Source organism: Penaeus vannamei, chromosome 15, assembly GCF_042767895.1.
Source record: "Penaeus vannamei isolate JL-2024 chromosome 15, ASM4276789v1, whole genome shotgun sequence".
Lineage (NCBI taxonomy): Eukaryota > Metazoa > Arthropoda > Malacostraca > Decapoda > Penaeidae > Penaeus > Penaeus vannamei.
The window spans coordinates 31,707,318-31,717,317 of record NC_091563.1 but is presented as its reverse complement, the minus strand read 5'-3'; positions in this window follow the sequence as shown (position 1 = coordinate 31,717,317).

Below are 10,000 nucleotides of genomic sequence, written 5' to 3'. Positions count from 1 at the left end.
AAGAATTATTTTCGTATATACCAGTCTTTATATTGCCCTTTATTATAAATAAAAAAGGATGTCTTCCAAACACAATGTTATATTTCCTGAATCTCTCTATAGACACATATTCTTTGGCCGGTTTGTTAAAACTGTACGAGGCCTTACCCAATGAATATCAATAATACGGACATGCATTTATACTGAAATGAATACATATCTATCGTCTAGACGCTTAATACCGGAAAGATAGATAAATGTATATCTATTAGATAGATAGACCAATATGCATCTAATTCTGCGGGTATGAATGTCCGTATATATGCTCATTAATTGGGTCAGACCTCGCACATTATAAACAAACCGGCCGATTATCTTCGCATCATTATTATACACTATCATCATCATCACTACATCCGACTCATCACACACAAAACATGTATACTTCCTTCTCCCTCTCCCTTTCTTTCTTCCTGATTTTTCGAAGTCCCTGTTAACCTTGAAAGTCGATAGGTCTACATACTGCCAAATATGAAAAAAGCCTGATTCGGGCGAACTCGGGAACCACGAGAACATGTTAAGAGAAGATAGGAGGCCATCTGTCTATATTTCTATCTATCTATCTCCCTCTCTTTCTCTTTCTCTCTCTCTCTCTCTCTCTCTCTCTCTCTCTCTCTCTCTCTCTCTCTCTCTCTCTCTCTCTCTCTCTCTCTTTCTCCCTCTAACTCACTCACTCACTCTCTCTCTCTCTCTCTCTCTCTCTCTCTCTCTCTCTGTCTCTCTCTCTCTCTCTCTCTCTCTCTCTCTCTCTCTCTCTCTCTCTCTCTCTCTCTTAGGCCGGTTTGTTAAAACTGTGCGAGGCCCGACAACATGAATTTTTATTACACGGACATGCATATGTACTGAAATTAATACATATCTACCAGTCTAACATGCATATCTAGTGGATAGATAGATAAATGTGTATGAATATACATGTATCTGCATGTCTTACGTATTCAATGAAATGCTACAATTTTCCGAAACTGTACAAAATAAGACGATAGAGTAAAAAAAAAAAAAAAAAAAAAAAAAAAAAAAGACGAATACATAGAAAGGAGAGAGACAGATAGAGATAGAGGGAAAATGGGAGACAGACAGAGAGAGAGAGAGTGAGAGAAAAAAAATATATATGTAAATATGTAAAATAATGTTCCCTACTATCACTTATGATAATGATAACAAACAGAAAGATATCTACAATGATGATGATGAGCATAAAGTTCAAACATGAAATAAAAATAACAGGAAAACAGCAATTGTGCTAATTGGGAATCGAACCCGAACTCACCTGATTTAGAGTCAGTCGTGTTAACCACAACATTAGGATTTACTATGTGATAAAGAGAATTTTTATATAGAGAGTAATCTCCTTCCTCAAAAACTATTATCATTATTACCATTTTTGTAATTTTGTATTACCATTATTATTCTTATTATCATTGTTATCATTATTATCGTTATCATTATCTTTTATATTATTACCATTGTTATCATATCATCCATATTGATTTATGATAATATGTATGCACGGATGTGTACATATTAATGCATAGCATATGCACACACATACACACATAATCATATGTGTGTGTGTGCGTGTATAAGTAAGAAAATCAGACAAAAATTCATTGATAAACCAGCAGATACTCAGGGGATAAAACCCGGACTTGAGACAGACAGGCATTCCTCTCAACTTCACATCACGAAAGGACGGAGAGAAATATCACGCCCTCTGTATCTGGCCTTTTAAGGAACTATTTGCAGGAGAGGTACTGGAAGGACCTCTTTAGATGCGACACTTTTGTCTGTTTTCTCTCTTTGTCTGTTGGTGATGATGATGATAATAAAAATAACGATAATTATAGTAATACCCATGATATACTACTACAACTACTACCAGCAATATTAAAGATAATAAATAGAAATATATGTACAATGATGATGGTGAGCATTAATTTGATGATATGCCTACATGACATCAAATATGAAATTAAATAAAAAAAACTTCAAGAGTTGTCCTCATCGGGAATCGAACCCGAGATCTCCTGATTTAAAGTCAGTCATGTTAACCGCTACACCAGAAGGACATAATAGATTAAAATAAAGATTTTTTTATTTAAAATAATGTCCCCTACTACCACTCATAATAATGATAACAAACAGAAAGATATCTACAATGATGATGATGAGCATAAAGTTCAAACATGAAATAAGAATTACATGAAAACTCTTCCTCCTCCTCCTCCTTCTCTATCTTTCTCTTCCTCTTCATGTTTTGCGTATAAAATGAAAACTACGTTTTAGTAAATCTAGTTTTTATTTATTTTTATTTCTTTGTGTGTGTTTGTGTGTGTGTGTTTCCTGACTTGTTTCCATGGTAAATTTCTTGGACTCAGAAGAATTACAAGAAAAGTTATGAGTGAGTTAACTATGAGATCAGCTGATTAGAGTATGAGAAAATAGAATAGATGAAGAACAGTAAGGAGAATGTGTTATAGTATTGAATAGCATCTTTGCTTTATGTAAATGGACAACATAGCATATTAAAGTCATATTAATCAAACTTATTCACATCCGTAAAATCTACTTGATCAATCCAAATCTCAATCGTTAAAAAAAAAAAAAAATCCTGTAAATACCTTAAAGAAAAGAGACGAGATAACCTTAGAGCAAAAAACTCGGAAATCAGACCTGGCTTAAATACTTACAGGATCGCATAAAAAAAAAAATCAAGAAAAAAAAAAAAACATAAATCGACACCAAACGCACTTCATTTCAGCCAATATGTATAAGATATGGCGAAGAAGTTAAACCGAAAACTCAAGAATGACGGAAAGACTTGAGAGCCGCAGAGTAATTGGAAAGCGGGATCAAGTGTGCAGTCCAAACAGGTAAATGCAGAGCGCCTCCTCTCCTCTGTTAATTATACATTTCATATTTGGAAGACAATTTCGCAAATTACCATGGCTCGCCAGAAGGATAAAAGTGTGATTATTGGATAGCTATGTTAATGCTGTTATGCCGATATCATTGATGTTAACATTATTGAATGTTGGCATTGCCTTGATCCCCATTATCGTTATCTTCGTTTTATTACTAGTATTATTATAATTATTACTATCATTATTATAGCTATTATTATCATTACTACTATTACTATTATCATTAATAGTTATAGTAGTAGCCATGAAGTTATGTTTTGGGTGGCGTTGGTTAGTTTGTTAGTTAGTTGGTTAGCAGGATCTCAAAAATTTATATTTTCATTTTTGTGACTTAACTTAGGGGCCATAAAATGTTGGTGGCGATTATCATTGCGAGATATTATTATTATCATCATTACCATCATTATTGTTGTTTTTGTTTTTGTTATTGTTATTATTAGTACTATTACTATCATCATTATTATTATTGTTTTATTATCGTTGTATTGGTTGTTTTTACCAGTAATGTTATTATCAGTGATATTATTGTTATCATTATTATTATTATCACCATTATTATCATTATTATTTTTATCATTATCAACATTATTACCATTTCCCATAATGCACAAAATAAATTTATTGAAATCAGTGAGATGGAAACTGTTGTCTCACGTATTTCAGTAAATCTACTTTGTGCCTTGTGGGTTTCCTACCATAGTATCCACATAGTATAGTGTTTTTTTTCATTTACTACCAATATTGTTATAATTTCTATTGATGTTTTTGTTATTATCAAAATAATGATAATTGTTATTATTTTCATTATTATCATAACATTTTTATTATCATCACTATCATAACATTATTATTATCATTATTATAATCATTATCATAACATTATTATTATCATTCTTATCATTATCAATATTATCATTGTTATTGTTATTATCATTATTACCATCATTATTATCAATATTTTTAATATCACTATTATTGTTATCACTGCCGTTGATACTATCAATTTTGCTCATACTATTATCATCATCATCACCATCATCATCATCATAGAGAGAGATGTTGATGATGATGGTGATTATCATCATCATCAACATCATCATCATCATCATTATCATCAACAGTAGCAGAAGCATGAGCATCAGCATTTTATGAATTATAACAAGATTGCTACTACTAATAATAATAATAAGGGAGACATTTTGAAGTAAAATAGAAATTATGATAATATAACAATAATAACAATGATAATAATAATAACAACGATAATAATGATAATTGTTATAATGCGAATATCAGTGATAATAATGAGAACAACAATAATAATGATGATGATAAAGAAAATAATTATGAGAATCATAATCATAAAGAATCAACATCTAAAACACAATCATGATGTATTCTCTACAAATTCTGGCGACTCATATATATATTTTTTTCTTTTCTTTTCTTTCTTTCTTTCTTTTTTTCCTTTTTTTTCTAAATCTAAATCTGTAGGCTTTTATCTGTCGCTCTTTTTCATCTTCTTCACCTTATCTACCTCCTTCCGAAAACAGAAAGAAAGAAGAAGAAGAAGAAGTAGAAGAAGAAGAAGAAGAAGAGAGAGAGAGAGAGAGTAAGAGAGAGAGAGAGAGAGAGAGAGAGAGAGAGAGAGAGAGAGAGAGAGAGAGAGAGAGAGAGAGAGAGAGAGAGAGAGAGAGAGAGCGAGAGAGAAAGAGAGAGAGAGAGAGAGAGAAAGGGATAATTTTCTATATTAACTTTCTCCTTGAATATTACGTCCTAGTGGTGTAGTCGTCAACACGACTGACTCTGAACCAAGAGAGCTCGGGTTCGATTCCCGATGAGGACAAAGCCGGTTGATTTTTCTGTTTATTTTATTTTATTTAATATTATGTAGGCATCTCATCATTGTTATTATTATTGTTATTGCCATTATTATTCGTATCATCAATATTATTATCATGCTTGCTACATTGCCATATTTATCAGTGTTATTATTATTATTGTTGTTATGATTTTCGTTGTTGTTATCATTGTCCTTATTATCATTATTGTCTTCATCATTATTGATATTATTGTTACTATCATTATCCTTATCTTTATGATTATTATCATTATTATTATCATTATAATCATTAACATTGTTATAATTTTTACTATTGTTGCTATCAGAGAGAGAGAGAGAGAGAGGGGGGGGGATATATATATATATATATATATATATATATATATAGAGAGAGAGAGAGAGAGAGAGAGAGAGAGAGAGAGAGAGAGAGAGAGAGAGAGAGAGAGAGAGAGAGGGAGGGAGGGGAGGGGGGGGAGATAGAGAGAGAGAGAGAGAGAGAGAGAGAGAGAGAGAGGGAGGGAGGGGGGGGGAGATAGAGAGAGAGAGAGAGAGAGAGAGAGAGAGAGAGAGCTCGGGTTCGATTCCCGATGAGAACAAACATCATACACTTTTGGTGTTTTTCTTTTATTTTTATTTTGAATTATTATTATTATTATTATTATTATCAACATCATCATCATCATGATTATTGTTATTGTTATTACAATTTCATCATAATCATCATCAAGAAGAATAATTATAACAATTTTGCTATTAGAAATACTAATAATAAGCGAGACATTTTTAAATAGAATAGAAATTATGATAAAATAACAATAACAACAAAAATGGTGATGATAATAGTAATAACAATAAAAATGATTCTTATTTAGAATAGCAATAATGATGATAAGAAAAATTATGATGATAAAAATAATGATAATGATGATGATGATGATGATAATGAAAATAACAATAATAGTCATGATCATAAGGAATCAACATCTGAAACAATCTTTATGTGCTGTCCATATATTCTGTCGACTCATATGTTTTCTTGCGAACTTATATAATCTTAAAGTAATGATAATTTAAATGATAGTATTAATAACTTTTTTTACGTACTTACACAGTCTTAAAGTAATAATAATTATAATGATAGTATTAATACCTTTTTTTGGTACTTAAGTAATCTTAAGTAATGACAGTTTTGATGATTGTATTAATATGTATATATTTTTTACGTATTTATATAGCCTTAAAGTCATAATAATTTTAATGCTAGTTTTAAAGGAGACGATCCTAAGCCATATGGTGTTTGAACGTCTCTTATTCATCGTCTTATCATCTTATCTATCTTATCTATCTCTTTCCGAAGGCAGAGAGAGATGGAGGGAGGGAGAGAGAGAGAAAGAGGGAGGGAAGGAGGAGAGGGAAGGAGAGAGAGAGAGAGAGAGAGGGGGGGGAGGGAGGGAGAGGGAAGAAGGGAGTTAGAGAGAGAGAAAGAGAGAGAGGATGAGAGAGGGAGAGGAAGAGAGGGAGGGAGGAAGAGAGGGAAGGAGGGAGTTAGAGAGAGAGAAAGAGTGGGAGAGGGAGAGGGAGAAGGATAGAGCGAGTGAGATAGATAGATAGAGAGAGAGAGAGAGAGTGGAAAAGGCAGAGGGATAGGGAGATGGATAGAGAGATAAAGAGAAAAAAAGAAGAAAGAGAGAGAAAGAGAGAGAGAGAGAAAGAGAGATAGATAGAGAGAGAGAGAGAGGGAGAGAGAGAGAGAGAGAGAGAGAGAGAGCGAGAGAGAGAGAGATAGGGATAGAGAGAGAGAGAGAGAGAGAGAGAGAGAGAGAGAGAGAGAGAGAGAGAGAGAGAGAGAGAGAGAGAGAGAGAGAGAGAGAGAGAGAGAGAGGGAGAGAGTGAGGGGAGGGAGGGAGAGACGGGAGAAAGAAGGAGGGAGTTAGAGAGAGAGAAAGAGAAAGAGGGTGGGAGAGGGAGAAGGATAGAGAGATTTAGATAGATAGAGAGAGAGAGAGAGAGAGAGATAGAGGGGGTGGGGAGGCAGAGGGATAGGGAGAAGGATAGGGAGATAAAGAGAGAGAAAGAAGAGAAAAAGAGAGGGTGAGAGAGAGTGTGAGAGACAGATAGATAGATAGAGAGATAGATAGGGATAGAAATAGAGAGAGAGGGGGGGGGAAGAAAGAGAGACAGAGAACGAAAGTGAAAGAGAGAGAGAGAGAGAGAGGGAGAGAGAGAGAAAGAGAGAGAGAGAGAGAGAGAGAGAGAGAGAGAGAGATAAAGAGATAGAGAAAGAGAGAGAGAGAGAGAGAGAAAGACAAGGAGAGAGAGTGATGGAGGGATTCTATTTATCCAATGGCAGGTGATACCTACTTATAAGATGTTTACAATCTATTATAATCTTGACGAGTGTATTTTTAAAGGTTTTTAGCCTAAATCCGTTTTTTGTCAATCTGTCTTCAAAATGCGCCAGGCTTTGGAAATCGTATATATATGAACAAAACCTGCAAGAGAAAATACACTGACAGACATTTTTAACAATACGAAAAGTAGTCTCGTTTTACATATTGACAAAGAATACAAAGTATGTTTCGAAAGAGATATGAGATAAAAGCATTTAATTTCTTATTTCTTGGTATTTTGTTCTATTCCTGCAACTTGTGAAGACAGAGAGTTATGTTGCAGAAGGCTTTATTGAAGCAAAGCGCACGAAAAGCTGTTCTTGTTTTATATTTGCTTCTGTACAAATGAATTTTTATTAATGCCTTTACTTATATCATTGTCGTTTGTTCTTGTTATTGTTTCGTTCTTGTCGGTGGTGTTAATATTGACTTTTTTACTATTACTATTATCATTATTATCATTCTTGCTATCATTACCATTGTTCTTGTTATCATTATTATTGTTTTTATCATGTCATTCCATTATCATTCATATCATTATCATAAGCATTATCATTATCGCTACCATTATCATTATCGCTACCATTATCACCATCATCATTGTCATCATTATCATTATCTCTCCTTTTTATCTTTGCCATTATACACACTATCATCACCATTACTCTCCTTGCATCCGACTCACACCAGAAAAAGATTGATTTTCTTTTCAATTACATAGAAATATATATTATTCACGCATTTACGCGTGTCCGCGTGAATGCGTGTCCGTACATACATTTCCGTACACACCCGCGCACGACTGGCCCGAGACCGCAGGAGTGAATGGCCAATCAGCTCTGGACTGTAATCAAAGTTGACATTCTGAGTGGCTGGCGAGGCGTGTCAAGTACGTGGGGGAGAGATGAGAAAAGGGAGACAGAAAGAGAGATTGTAAATAGAGAGAGGGAGAGAAAGAAGGGGAGAATACGGGAGGATGAGAGGGAGAAAAGAGAGAGAAGGGGAGAGGAAGGGAGGGTGACAGGAAGAAAAGAGAGGGAAGGGGAGAGGAAGGGAGGATGAGAAGGAGGTAAGAGAAAGGGGAAAGGAAGGGAGGAAGAGAGAGAGAGAGAGGAAGTGAAGGGTGGCAGAGAAAGACAGATAGAAAGAAAGAGAGAGAAAGGGTGATTAAGTAATGTATGTATAATTGATGATATAAAGTTGGGCCTCGATATACATGTATATATATGTATATGTATGTATATATATATGCATATTCATATATATATATATATATATATATATATATATATATATATATATATATACATATATATATATATATATATATATATATATATATATATATATATATGCGTGTGTGTGTGTGTGTGTGTGTATTTCTATGTGTGTGTGTGTGTGTTTGTGTGAGTACGAGTGTGTGTGTGTGTGTGTGTGTGTGTGTGGGTGTGTGTGTGTGTGTGTGTGTGTGTGTGTTTGCGTGTGGGTGTATGTATAATCATATACATATATATATGTATGTATATGCATATATGAGTGCGTGTGTGTGTATACATGTATATATATGTATATATATGTATATGCATGTGTATATGTATGTATACTTATATATATGTATATATATATGTGAGTGTGCGTGTGTTTATGCATATATTCATGTTATTCATTTATATACATTTTCTTTTTATGCTGAATATTATGAAATACCATTTCTAAACGTTAGCAAATATATGACATGTCCATGAATACACCGATATCATGCACCGAGACTACAATAAAAATAATTTCTAAATTAATACCTTTATTGTAAACCCTCTGTTTTGTAAACATCAAAAGGGTGAAGAGGAGAAGGAATAGAGTGAAGAAGAAGAAGAAGAAGAAGAAGAAGAAGAAGAAGAAGAAGAAGAAGAGAGAGAGAGAGAGAGAGAGAGAGAGAGAGAGAGAGAGAGAGAGAGAGAGAAAACACAAAGACACAAAGAGAGGAGAGAGACAGACAGAAAAGAAATCCAGACACAAAAACAAACAAACATACAAACTAACAAAAATAACCTCGAAGTCACCACATCAAAATCTGCGCATAGTTATCAGTAAACTTATAAATACCGTTAAACAATAAAAGACAATTATAAACCTAGAAACAATATAACTTTACCCTTTCATATTACCTTTCTGTTCAATCAACCTGACCTTGTACCTGCAACACCCATGATTCAGCCTGACCCTTCGCTCTGTGATTATTGCTTCCGTTGTCTCGCCCAAATTTGGTCATTTGGATTCTGCAAGGTCATATAAAATCAGAATGAGTCTCGAATGTACTTTCTTTGATACGTGAGCGAGGGTTTCCTATATGGACATACAAACATATGTAGACACACCCAAAAACGCACACACATATACACACATGAATAGATGTTTTTCAATACTTGTTATTCCTTTATTTTACTCCAGAATTATCTTCGTATACAACAGGTCCCGTATCATTATATTGTCCTTGATTATAAATCATAAATCTCTCAAACGCAATTCATGTTTTTTTTTATTTATTTATCTTTTATTATTTATTTATTCTTTTTTATTCCCTCCACAGACACATATTAAATAGTCATCCACTGGCCGGTTTGTTACAATTCTGGGAGGTCCGACCCAACGAATATTTGTTATACGGACATGCATGTATACTGAAATTGATGCATCTAGACATATCTACCAGATATGAAGTGTAGACATATCTACCAGATATATATTTCAATGTATATCTGTTAGATACACCGATGTGTATCTATTTCCGTGAGTATGCATGTCCG